Below are 14,191 nucleotides of genomic sequence, written 5' to 3'. Positions count from 1 at the left end.
TGGCTTTGGATGTGAGTGTAGTCTGTGAACCAAGTGTAATCGGCCCGCGCAAGCCGACTGGGTGCAAACATACTTTATAGTAAACGACACTGGTTGAACCACAGCACCCCTTGTGTCCGCTAATGCAGTACGTGGCCGGGTGAACACTCCCAAAGTTTATTACCCTGGCGGGACACGAACCCTGGTTCACCCGTGTAAGAACCGCACTCCCTACCACTGTACCACAGAGGCTCCCTCGATCTACTTATTGATATCTATTTTCAAAGTATGTATTTACTGTATATCAGTATATCTGTCTATCACTTTCTATGTACCCCCAGTGAGGGGGGGTCACTTTGACGTGGTGGCAATGTTTGAAGCCTGGTTGGCAGTGTTACCTACCGTGGAGGCATGCCTATCTTTGAAGAGTTTGGCATCTTTCGGCCTAATGGACCTAGCATTCTCCCTGCATCACTGTTAGAGGAGGACTGCCGGTGATGTTGATCCTCCTGCCCTTCTTCCACCTTGTCAGAGCTTTTGTGTCCCCACGTGCTTGCCGTGCGTGGCGTTCCGTAATGCTGGGAAATGGGAGGCCCGGGAGTTGAGCAGTGCTGCATGATGTACCCTGCAGCTAGCAACATAACTCTTTAGTCCCCTATTCTGGTTAGATGGGCGGCCTTGATTGGGCCCAACCAGGCCAATCTGTTGGTCACTTGTTGGCAAGGGTCATGTGGGCACTGAGGGATCTGGTGGCTCCTATTGTCCTCGAGTCACCCTTGTCTAGATCAGTAAAGTTGTTAACGACCACACATCTGTCCCAGGATTATCAGACTCACCATTTCCAATTGCCACTCTAGAGCCTTTCCAGACAATTGAAGACTCTCCCCCTTTGTCCCAGCATCCAACTGGGACTGTGAGGCATTCACCCCAGGTTGCTTCGGCTCTGAGGTTAGGTCCAGAAGAAATGGTGCCTAGGCCATATGCAAAATGTTTAGTGATGAAATCCGATGTGAGTGGGTCAGTGCTATACACTGGCATAAGTGATTTGTACCGTGCCATTGTTTCAGCTTGTGGCAAAGAACCAATCATCTTTTCCAAGGGGGATGGAAGCATCCCTGTCCTCCATGAAAAGGAGCTCCCCTCTACTGGCTCAGACCTCTGTTTCTGGTAACAAAATTTCATGCATTCCTCATTCTACCTAACCGATGTAAGGGTGTCACATTTTCCTGTTACCTCCTCCGATTCTCAAAGGAATGGAGATTTCAGTGTTCACCACCACCTTTGGCACTCCTCTCCTTTCACTGACCATCCTGGTGAACAAGCCAATATCTTTTTTATCCTTAATGACCTAGTGCAGCTTGTACAGCACCTATCCTTATCCCTGACCGCCATTGAGAGAGCTACAATATACCTGACCACTTCCTTACAAATAATCCATCTGCTTACACTGTTAATCTTTTCTCTCTCTTGACCTCCTCCGATCACAACCTTATTACCTTAACCTGTCCTATCACTCCGGTACAGCCTCTGGACCCTCCAAAGAAACATTGACTGTGGCACTTTGGAGCTGCGGATTGGGAGGCCCTCAGGTAGAACTTTTTTGGCTTTCCCTGTAATGATTATTGCTTATATGGCAGGTAGCCATCTGAGTGTGCCTTGTGCATTACGTAGGTTATTCTCTTGAGCATGGAAGCATACATTCCCTTCTCATATCTTGACTAATGCAAGAAAGCCTTGTTTTAATCACACTTGTTCTAATGATGTCCACAACAAGGAGAAGGCCTATAAAAGGTACCAGAGCCAATCCACCCCTGAATCACATTTTTTTTTTCATGTTTCTACCGGGAATCGTGCTAAGTCTGTTCTTCTTACTACTAAGAATAATTTCATCAATACTAAATGCCCACAACTCTCCAACTCGAATTCTTTCCGCTCCTTCTGGCACCTTGCCAAAAACCTTTCTAACAACTTTACGTCATCATCCTTCCCTCCTCTTTTCTACTCTGATGGTTCTGTATCTATAATTTTCTTCTACTGATAAGCATCTCTCTTTGCTCAGACTTTCTCATCCGATGCCTCCTCAGATGATTCTGGTGCTGTTCCTCCATTACTTCCCCCCCTTAAACTTCCTCATGGTTGACTTAAAAATTTCTTCAGCTGATGTATTTTTTGCCATCATTTGCCTCAGTACTAACAAGGCATATGGGCCTGAAGGAGTCCCTTGTGTTGTCCTCAAGAACTGTGCTTCTGTGCTTACACCTTGCCTAGGTATACTCTTTCACCTTTGTGTAAACTCTTTCACCTTTGTCTGTCAACTTGTACCTTTCCTTCTTGTGAGAAGTTTGCTCTCATTCAACCAGTCCCAAAGAAGGGTGACCATTCCCAACCCTCTAACTATCGTCCAATTGCTTTAACATACTGTGTCTCAAAAGTTTTCTAGTCAATTCTTAATAAAAAAAATTTGAAGCATCTTCTCTATCACAATCTTCTTTCTGATCATCAGTATGTGTTCCGTCAGGGACGCTCCACTGGCAATCTTCTTACCTACCTTTCAGTTTCCTGGTCATCCTCCTTTCGGAACTTTAGCAAAAGCATTGCCATTACACCTGACATCTCAAGTCTGGCATAAATCTTTACTTCCCAAACTGCCCTCTTACAGTTTCTGTCCTTCTAGCTGTGCCTTCATTTATAGCTTCCTTTCTGGTCGTTCTATAACTGCTGTTGTAGTCGTTCATTGTTCTTCTCCTAGATCTATCAACAGTGGTGCTCCTCAGGGCTCCATCCTATCATCAACTCTCTTCCTTTTACTCATCAATGACCCTCTAAGCTGTACATCTAACCCTATCCACTCGTACGCTGATGACTCCACCCTTCACATTTCCATTTGGTTCCCACCACGTCCACCTCAGCAGTTATATACTTCAACAAACAATGGATGAGGCTATGGCACACCTAATGTCTGACTTGGCTCGTATCTCTGACTGGGGTAAAAATAATCTTGGTGTTTTTAATGCATCAAAGACTCAGTTTTTACACATACTCGTATCCTCCCACTAATGTTTAATAATATTCAGCTTAATCCTGCACCATCCTTGAACATGCTTGGGGTTTCATTCACTCGGGACTTATCTTGGGAAGGTCATATTACATCTCTTGTAAAATCTGCTTCCAAGAGATTGCGTGTGCTAAGCCGACTCTGTACCTTCTTTACCCCTGCACAGTTGTTGACTTTCAACAGGGGTTTTATTTGCCCCTATGTAAGGTACAACTCTCAGCTGTGGGGAGGCTCCCCACATACAGCTCTTCTCAATAGGGTGGAGTCAAAGGCTTTTTGTCTTATTAACTCTTCTCCTCTTACTGGCTCCCTTCAACCTCTGTCTCTTCGCCCCACTGTTGCATCTTTATCTCTTTTCTATCGCTAATTCAGTGGTCACTGCTCCTTTGAACTATCTGCTTGCATCCCTCCACCTCAACTACGGGCATGTAGCACCCATCTAGCAACAAATTCTTATCCGTTTTCTGTCCAACTCTGTAATGCAAGAGTTAACCATTACTCCCAGTCCTTCGTATATGCAACAGGTCAACTCTAGAACTGTCTCCATCTGTCTGTATTTCCAGCTAGCTATGATCTCCAGTATTTCAAACACAGTGTGTCCTGGCATCTCGAAATGATCGGATCTTGAATTTGGCACTCTCTTGTATTGTTTTTATTTTTTTCTTGGAAGGTATGGTTTGTGGGCTCTTGGCATTTGGTTCCTTCTTCCTAGCATTAAAAAAAAATACATACTTCTTCGGGTGCTGAGCGTCAGACACTTCTCCTCTCGCAGAGATCCCTTATTCTTTGTAAAGGTGATTATGGGTGTGAGATGTACTCCTTTGCTACAGATGTTGGTATCACGATTTTACATTTAGTGCATCATGCTGGTGTGCGTCTGGCAACTAGGCCATTCACATCATCCCCGATATTGAGTTTGTTGCTGGATGCTGATGTCCTCCCTTTGGATTTACGTCACCAGTCGTTGATGATGAGGTGGGTATCGTCCTCACCGCCTTTTGGACTCAATGCTTTGTTCTGTGATCTCCCAGGATTCCCGATATTCTGTTTATGACACTCGTCCTAGTTTCTCGAAGCCGTTTGGTTACAGGGTGTCTGTGTTCCAATACTGGCAGTTTGTCCAAATCAGATCCCGAGGGTGGGTTTTTGGCTTCTTCCTACTGTGTCATTTTGTAGGTCTCTAGTCGGTAGAAAGAGCTCACTTCCCTCTCAGGAGTCCCTCTCTCTCTTTTTAGAACAAGCCAGACCCATGAGGGCTCTGTTCGTGTCTAGACTGACGGATCTAAGACTGATACTGGAGTAGGCTTTGGTGTCATCTTCTCTTCCATCACTCGGGGTGGTAGCCTTCCTGGTATTGCTTCAGTGTATATGGCAGAACTGTCTGCAATTTTACGTGCTCCCCAAATCATTTTTTACTCTTCCCCAGTCTGGATTTATTGTGTGTATGTGCGATTATTAGTGACACCTACAGTACTCTGTCAATACTGGAGTCTTAATTTATCCCAACCACTGATTTTGTCAATATTAGAGTGACTTTATCTCCCTAGTTGTCGTAGACATCGTGTAGGCCTTTGTTGGCTGATCTACTGGTTAAGGCAGCATCAGCTCGTCCTCCTTCTTCTGTGGGATCCCATCCTCCTCTGCATCGGCTGCCAGCATATGATTAACCTTTTATTGTTATAACGGATTTGGCATTGTTGGTAAGACTGCTGGGATGTGGTGGGGTCTAACAAGAAGCATTTTTTTTGTGGCAAGGTGGGCTCCTTCACTTACCGAGGCTTGTCTCTCCGGTGGGAGACTGTTTTATGGCAACAGCTAATTGGCCACACAGGTTCTCTCAAGGATTTTTAATGGAGGGCTCTTCCCTTTTATTCTGTAAAGATTCCTTCGTCCCCCTCACTGTTCGGAACATGCTGGTGGATTACCCAAACCGTGGAAATTTACGTTGTCAGTACCTCTCTCAGCATCAGGTGGCGGGTGGGTCAATCGGTCTTTCATCGGTGGTTGGTGAGATAGCCAATTGAATGTGAAGTGGGACCCTCAGCGTTGTGATGGCAGCTGGACTGCCACATAATATATAGTACTCGTTCTGTGTGTGTGTGTGTGTGTGTGTGTGTGTTCCAGTGATTTTAGTGCATTTTTGTGTGTTATAGTGTTTATATTTTTACATATTATTTAGATTGTTACTTGCACTTTTTTACTGTTGCCATTTTTTACCTTGATGTCTGGTGGCATATGACCCTGGCAGTTGCTCTGCCAGTTTTTATTTATTTTTTGCTTAATCAATCAGTCAAGGAATTCGTGAAAAAAAGTTGGGGAGGGCCTTTATATATATAGATAGATAGATAGATATAGATAGATAGATAGATATTGATAGATAGATAGATATTTGTGGTAGGTGGGGACGCTCACCATCCACTCACTCAATGTAGTACTGCTCTTGGGTGTCTGCCCTGTCCTCTCCTCCATCCTTCTTTCCTTCCATCTTCTTTCTTTCTTTCCTTCATTCTTTCTTCGTCCTTCTGCCTACGGGTGACTTTACACTCCCTCTTCAGTCTTTCATTCCTTCATTCTTTCCTCTTCCTTCTGTCTATGGGTGACTCTACACTGAGTAACAAGCCAGATGGTTTCCTGTACACCAGGAAACCATTTACTATGCTGGGTGGTAACCATATAACCAAATTTTGGCGCCTGGTGGTTTAGTGAGTAATTATTGTGCTCCAATTGGATTGAGGTGGTGAAGGTTTATACTCAAGGGGTACCTGGCCGCAAGCTCTCCAAGCAATGGATATGCTTTGTGTTATGCCAATGCTAATGGCATGCACCGGCTCAAGCCAGTTATTGCTGGCCATGCAAAGCGGCCTCAGTGTCTTCGTGGGGTGATGGATGTCCTTCCTGTCGTTTGGTACCATTCTTTGAAGGCTTGGTTCAAAGCCAAGATCTTCAAAGACTGGTTCCACCTCCATTTCGTCAAAGAGGTCATCAACTACCAGACAGAGAAACTGGGAATCCCGTGCAACCACGTAAAGGCCCTCCCTCTCTTTGACAATGCACCTGCCCACCCATGCAAGAAGGAGTTGGTGGCTGAGGATGGTTGCATTAGGTGCATGTTTGTGCCACCTAATACGATTGCTCTCATCCAACCAATAGACCAAGGAGTGATCAAGACAATGAAGAGGGTGCACTGAAGGAAGTTCCTGGACGAGGTGATGGTTGCTCTCGAGGACGAGGACAAGTGCAGGGAGGGACGGGACACGCGAGGCCAGCGGACTTTGGAAAACCTTCACCGCTACAACATCAAGTCTGCAATCTACATCTGGGCCAGTGCATGGAAGGAAGTCCCTGTCAAGACTCTAGAAAATGGTTGGTCTTGTCTGCTTCTCAGAATGCCTGAGGAGCACGATTTTCTAGGTTTCGATGTGGATGACTTCCATGCACGTCTACACATGCATGGCGACGATGTTGATGTGGACGAAGTGCGTGAGTGGTTGGATGACGACGAGGGCGATCCTGGGTATCAGACCATGTCTGATCGAGATCCCATCTTCAGTTGCAGGTGTCAGTACCCAGCTTGAAGATTCCAACGAGGACAGCGACGATGATGCGGACTCCTCTCAGCGTGACACTACTTCAGCCATCTCCAAGCTAAGCACACTCCAGGAACACATAGCGTTCGTTCTCGACTACCTGGAACACTCAGACTGAGACCGGGAGATGGGGCCCTTAGGACTTGTGGAGGAAGTGCGCGCTTTCAGGCAGTGCATCATTAATCACCTAAATCGTCGTTGCTTGTGTCAATCAACCATTGACAGAGTTTTTCAGACCTGTGACCCCCTCTGTGCCCAGCCCTGGCTCCACATCATTGCCTCCCCAAGACAGGCTCACATCCTCCGAGCCACAGCCCAGCACATCAGGCACGGTGGATTCGCCACGGGACGAGAGTTTGTGCCTCTCTTCAGAGTCGTTTGCAGTGGGTAGTCCATTACAACAGCCTAGCGATGCACATCTAGGCCACCTGCATTAGTTACTCTCAGACTGACAGTGAATAAACAGCAAGAACTAGCCACTAGACCACACGGGAATTTACAGTGTTGTGCAGTGAAAAAACAGTGTGCAGTGTTAAGAAAATAGAATTCTGAGTGCAAAGACTTAAGTGCAGAGTGCAACACTGATTTTATAAGCGTACAATGGAGTGCATATTAGACTAGAGTGTGTAGTGTTAAGAAAATGGATTTTTGAGTGCAAAGACTTAAGTGCATGTAAGACTAGAGTGTGCAGTGTTAACCCGTGGCGTCCCATTGACGTTCTTTAACGTCCACACGTTTTGTCACTGCCAATCCCATCGACGTACATAAACGCAAAAAAATTGCAAGGTCCCTAATTTGCACAATTTTCAATTTTCGTGAGTCATTTTTGGTACGTATACACGTGACACCTTCCTCAACAAGATGCCAGGCAGGGACAATGCCTTACCCAGCATGACCTCCTCCCCCCCCCCTGCATGCCATTGTCTCAGCAATTCACCTGTTATCAAGGACCTGGCCAATATAGCCATGTCATGCCACGGTACGAAATTCAGGGCCAGAGTGATTCCCCAATCATTGACAATGTGGAGTACAAACTTTAAATAGCATTAGAGGAAGAAACAGTTAGAAATGATGATCAGGTAATGTGGCAAAAAAAGGTCAGGTATTAGTGAGTGAAACAATGCTTATAATGCCTATATTACTGCTTGAAAACCAATATACTCTTGTACTACATATAAATTCGTACCATGTAAATAAATAAATACCGTTTATGAGTGGTGTGAAATAGTTATCCTCCCATAGAACTCGTTTTCTTTGGTGCCAGCCTGATAGAAAACCCAGTAAGGTAAGGAGGTACTCCTACCCGTAATGAGTATTTTAAACCTCAGGTGAGTGATTTCTCTATGAATTTTCGATGTTTAACACCAAAAGCGAAGGTTTGAGCCAAAAAATTTTTTTTCCTAAAATGGTCGGGATTGGGGGGAGTCAGTGGTGGAAAAGTGGTCGGGATGGGGCGGGTTGAGAAAATGGAATTATGAGTGCAAATGACTAAGTTCAGTACAAGACTTCGTGTACAGTGTACTGCAGGTGCTTCAGGTACTGCTTTTTACTGTCAGAGTCTGAGAGGAGGCGGGTTATTCATCAAGATGGCCAGGGACTTGTTGTAAGTACCTAGAATGTTTCATATTGTACTGTATTTTCCATACTTACCTCTAAAACCTCATTTCACTCTTTTATGTCCCTTATTGGTGTGAATAGGGTATTAGGTGCTATGCAAGTCCAGTAGGGAGGTGTTTTTCTGAGTTAGGCTAAGTTAGGGTTCATCAATACCAGTCCAGAAGCCAGGGACTTGTAAGTACCCAGAATGTTTAATATTGTATATACTCACCTCTAAAACCTCATTCTCTGGTTCCGTTGCATTTATTTCAGTCTTTTATGTCCCTTATTGGTGTGAATTGAGTCTTAAATAGGTGCTATGCATGTCCAGTAGGGAGTTGAATAGGTGTTTTTCTGAGTCAGGCTAGGTTAGGGTCCATAAGTACAAGTCCAGGAGGCTGGGGCCCACTATCCGGACGGGACCACTTTCCGGACATGCCTTTGACTCAATTTCGTCAGATATATATATATATATATATATATATATATATATGATGTGGATGTGATAGGAAGCGTTATGAGGAATACACTGAGGTAGTTTGGCCATGTGGAGAGGATGGAGGGTGAAAGACTGACGAAGAGAGTGTATGTGAGTGAGGTGGAAGGGGAAAGAGGGAGGGGGAGGCCGAGGATGAGATGGAGGGATGGGGTGGAGAGGTATATGAGAGAGGGGGGTGTGAGCTGGGAGCAGGGGAGTGAAATGGCGGGGGACAGGGCGACTTGGAGGCGATTTGTTTTTGGCCACCCCAAACGGGATTGAGGCGTCTGGCAATATATATATATATATATATATATATATATATATATATATATATATATATATATATATATATATATATATTTTATATATATATATATATATATATATATATATATATATATATATATATATATATAATCATTATCAGTCGAATCTCTTTTGCACAACAGGCCTTTCCCGACTGAACTGGGAACGATACAGCCTATGTATCTCTGCCAGGTGGCCTATGATGTCTGGAAGAGATTGTATGTAGGGTGAGAAGTGCTTGTAAGTGTGACTGTAATGTTGGAGTGGTTTTGCATGTGAGTGGCTTTAGATGAGATGAGTGTGTATTCTGTGAACCAAGTGTAATCGTCCCATGTAATCCGAGTGGGTGCAAGCATACTTTATGGTATCCATCACAGGTTCAACGACAGCACCCCTTATGTCCGCCAAAGCGGTATGTGGCCGGGTGAACTCTCCCATATTTTATTACGCTGGCAAAGTCTCAACCCTCATTCTCCCTGTACGACAATGCCCACTCTATCATTGTACCACGGTGGTATATATATATATATATATATATGTATATATATATATATATATATATATATATATATCATGCGAGGAAGAAGGAAACAAAGGCTGAGCCCACAAAACAGTTCCTTCCAAGAAAAGAAACAAAAACATTACAAAAGAGAGCCAAATTCAAGATCCATTCATTTCGAAATGCCTGGACACATTACGTAAGAAAGACTGGAGATCATAGGAAGTAGGAAATACAGACAGAGGGAGACAGTTCCAGAGCTGACCTCTTGCATAAATGAAAGACTGAGAGTAACGGGTAACTCTTGCATTAGAGAGTTGGACAGAGAAGGGATGAGAGTTTGTTGTTAGATGGGTGCTATGCGCCCGTCATAGGGAAGGAGGGATACAAGCAGATAATTCAGAGGAGCAGTGACCATTGAAGTTGCGATAGAAAAGAAATAAAGAGGCGACACTGCATAGAAGAGACAGAGGTAGAAGGGAGCCAGTAAGAGGAGGAGAGTTGATGAGACGAAAAACCTTTGACTCCACCCAATTGAGAAGTGCTGTATGTGGGGAGCCTCCCCACACACGAGAGTTGTACTCTAAACAGCGGCGAATAAAACCCGTGTATAAAGTCAACAACTATGCAAAGTTAAAGAAGGCACGGAGCAGGCTTAGCACACCTAATCTTTTGGAAGCAGATTTTGCAAGAAGTGCAATATGATCTTTCCAAGATGAGTCCCGTGTGAATGAAACCCCAAGCATGTTCAAGGATGATGCAGGACTGAGCTGGATATTATTAAACATTAATGGGTACTCCTGTGGAAGATTTTGTCGGGTTGATAGGTGTAAAAACTGAGTTTTGGATGCAATAAAAACAAGATTATTTTTATCCCAGTCAGAGATACGAGCCAAGTCAGACATTAGGTGCGCTGTAGCCTCATCCCTTATTTGTTGAAGCAACTGCTAAGATGGACGTTGCAGAAACCAAATGGATAGGTGAAAGGTGGAATCATCAGTTTACGAGTGGACAGGGTTAAATATGCAGCTTAGAAGATCATTGATGATTAATAGGAAGAGAGTTGGTGACAGGACAGAGCCCTGAGGAACAGCAATGTTGATAGATCTAGGAGAAGACAGATGGCCGTCTACAAAAGCAGCTATAAAACGACCAGAAAGGAAACTGTAGATGAAGGCACAGATAGAAGGAAGGAAACCGTAAGAGGGCAGTTTGGAAATTAAAGATTTATGCCAGACTCGATCGAAGGCCTTTGAGATGTCAAGTGCAGTGGCAAAGCTTTTGCAAAAGTCCCAAAAGGACGATGACCAGGAATCTGAAAGGTAACTGAGAAGATCGCCAGTGAAGCGTGCCTAACAGAACCCATACTGTGAAAAATAATTAGAGGTTATGGTAAACAAATCGGGGCCCTCTCTCTGGGCACCAAACATGTGAAAAATATTTAATGTATAGAAGTCGGTATCCCTGTTGCGGCACTGCTATGTAAGAAATTTCTGGTAAACAACTCGTAGGTCGTTACTCTTCCATAAAGTTGTCCTTAAGTAAATTCAAACAAGTCTCTTAGAGTTAGGTGAAACGTAACGTAACCTTAACTCACCTATATTAACTATTTCTCTTCTGTCTCTTAGCTAAACCCCCCTTGAATTGGCCAATTCGTAAAGGATACTTAGCTATTGAAGAGGGAGTGTCGGATAACCGATGACGATGGGGCTGCTTAGTGTAATTGCTTGAGCAAGCAAGCGTCCTTAAGGTGCGTATGTACAACCGTGCTAGCTTGAGTATGTCTAGGAACAGAGTGAGTGAATGTGGCAGGCCCCAACTCCTCATCGAATTGTGGGTTGCTAACTATTAATTAATTACAGCACTAAATACAGTTAGATTACATCATGATATGTACAGGGCGAATCTAACAAATTAATCGTAGTTTTAATTAACCTAAAGTTAAACCAAATATTCCCTTAAACTGTGTAAATATCTTAGTTCCACATCTGCTTAACACGAGAATCTTTCCCTACTCGCCACGTCATCTAATGCGCAGACGCAGTTTAGGTCAGAGGAAAATTCCATATAATTACATGTATTTACACTGTATAGTTGTCCACGAGGGTTAAACGCAGTAGCATTTAATTTATCAATAACAAGAATTATTAAAGAAAACATAATTTCTGGGTTATAAAAACCGCTTGAACAATTAACAACGGTGTCAAGTTTTCCTCTGCCTTTAACCAGGGATAACTATGATAAAAGTAGAGAGCGCAACTGCTCTGGGGGAAAATATTTCCCACAGTTTTGGGGTCGGCAGAAAATGATACGTTGTATTATGCAATATGACCCTTAGCCAAGAGTTCCCTCCATAGATCTCGAGAACCCTGTGCTGTGGCCCTTCTAGGTCGCGCCTCTTGACCCGTTTGATCTTCACCATCCCCTGGATCCAGAGTGGCTTCTAACTCAAGGGGTACCAGTTTATCAATAGTTTTTACACTGGTATGTCCCCTACATTTTATTTTTACGAGTCTCAGCACCCCTTCAGAATCTGGGTGTGTGGAGATCACTTTAGCTAATGGCCACTGGGATCTTTACTGTTCGGTCTTCACTAAGACCACATCTTCTATGTTAATAACTGCTTTGTTGCTGGCAGCCTGAGCTCCATAAAATCTCTCGCGTAGGCTCAAAAGATACTCCTCGCTCCAATGTTTATTCCAAGTATCCAACATCCTTTTCAGACGGTGATATCCTTCCCGAAGATATTGTCCTAAATCATTATTTTCTATGTTAGGATCATAAACTTCTTCCTGGATATCCACACAAGGCATCGGATGGAGCTTCCTGCCATATAACATATGAGCTGGTGTTAAGGCCTCTAGCGAGTCGCTCGTGTCATCTTGATAAGTCAAAGGTCTATTATTAATCCTGGTTTCAATTTCAGTTATTACTGTTCTTAAATCTTCTCTCGTGATCTTAGTTCTATGTAATGTTTTCCTCAGGCAGTTCTTGACAATACCAATCATTCTTTCGATAAATCCATTTTGCCCTGGAGCTCTTGGAGCTATGAACTGCCAAATACAATTTCGGATTCCCAGAGCCGACTTAACCTTTGTGTCGTTCATTATGTTCAACAGTAAAGGTGCTGCTCCAACGAAATTAGTTCCGTTGTCGCTAATTAACTTGCCAGGACAAGACCTTCTAGCAGCAAATCTGCGAAAGACATTGAGGAATGTCTCTGAGCTTAGGTCTTCCGCTAATTCTAGATGGACTGCCCTTGCGTAGGCACAAGTAAATAAACAAATGTAAACTTTATGGGGAGTTTCCTCACCTGTAACAGTTATAGCCCCTGTGTAGTCCACTCCTGTTATATGGAAGGGCCGACTTATGTTCACCCTATCCTTCGGTAGGGCTGGTGGTCCTGGGTAGATATAAGGTCGCTGTTCATACCTCCTACAAATGATGCAGTTTTTGAGATGTTTTTTGATAACCTGTCTACCCTTAGGAATCCAGTACCTTTCCCGAATTTGGGTTAAGGTCTGTGGTACACCTCCATGGAGAGTGGAATCATGGGCTTCTTTTATAATAAGTTGTACAAAGCATCCACTCTTGGGTAATAAAATGGGATGTTTGATTTGGATGGGCAAGTCAGCCTTTACCAATCGGCCTAGACATCTAATCAGACCCTTTCCGTCTAAGTACAAGCCTAAATTCTTCATCAGCTTATTCCCTTTCCCAGTGTCTTGGCCTACAAGTTTATATATTTCCCCGTAAGAAGTTCTTTGTACTCTTTTTAGCCAGTATACTAGGGGATCTAATTTCTGAAACCCCACCTTCTTATTCAAAAATTCAACAACCAGTTTAGTAGTAATTAGAAGTTGACATCGATGAAAATCGGCTGATGTCAATTACTTCTGGCCCAGGTACTACAGGATCCAAGTTCACTACACTAACCTCAGCAATACTGTACTGTTTCTGTTCAGGCCAATCCTTAGTGAGTAACCATTTAGGACCCTTAAACAATAAATTATCTTTGATCAGTCTCCTTACGGTCGAACCTCTCGAGAGCAGATCAGCTGGATTTTGTCTGGAGGACACTTGCATGAAATTATATTTGGAAGACAGCTCTTTAATAGTCTTCACTCTACGGACGAAAGGAATTTTACTGTCTTCCTTGCCTATCCAGTAAAGGCAAATTTCACTGTCAGTCCATATGTAAATATCCTCAAACTGAGTATCAAGAGTTGTGGTTATATACTTGGCCAATTTATTTCCTACTTCTATGGGAACTAATTCCATTTGAGGCAGGGTTCTTCCTTTAAATGGCGCAACTCTGGCTTTGGACATAATAATCTTACTATCCTCTCCTGTTGCGCAATAAGCTACTGCTCCATAGGCCCTTTGAGAAGCATCACAAAATATATGTAAGTGTGACTTCTCATTACTGTTTATTTCCCTGGGAATACATATGCTTGATGTAGTTTCAAACTCCTTTCTAATCTGTTCCCATTGTTCCACATATGTCTCACCCAATTCAGTGTCCCAGTCTAACTTTTCTCGCCAAGCCTCCTGTACTAAACATTTGCCCCTAATAACTATAGGACTGACAAATCCCAATGGGTCAAATAGCTTGGAAACCTGACTTAACAAGGACCTCTTGGTGAGAGTGACATCAGAGAACTTAATTGGTTTCAAACTTATTACAT

General features: G+C 43.5%; 1 protein-coding gene across 1 annotated transcript in view; it reads right to left on the bottom strand.

The window, feature by feature from the left end:
- LOC145392343 (uncharacterized) overlaps window positions 1–14,191 on the bottom strand; it is a 252,843-nt gene that overhangs the window by 232,219 nt on the left and 6,433 nt on the right. The gene's annotated exons all lie outside the window — the stretch shown is intronic.

This window comes from Coenobita brevimanus, chromosome 22 (assembly GCF_032717465.1).
Source record: "Coenobita brevimanus isolate Jiangsu-jjx chromosome 22, ASM3271746v2, whole genome shotgun sequence".
Classification (NCBI taxonomy): domain Eukaryota; kingdom Metazoa; phylum Arthropoda; class Malacostraca; order Decapoda; family Coenobitidae; genus Coenobita; species Coenobita brevimanus.
The sequence above is the reverse complement of the archived record's forward strand: the minus strand, read 5'-3'. Positions and strand labels throughout refer to the sequence as shown.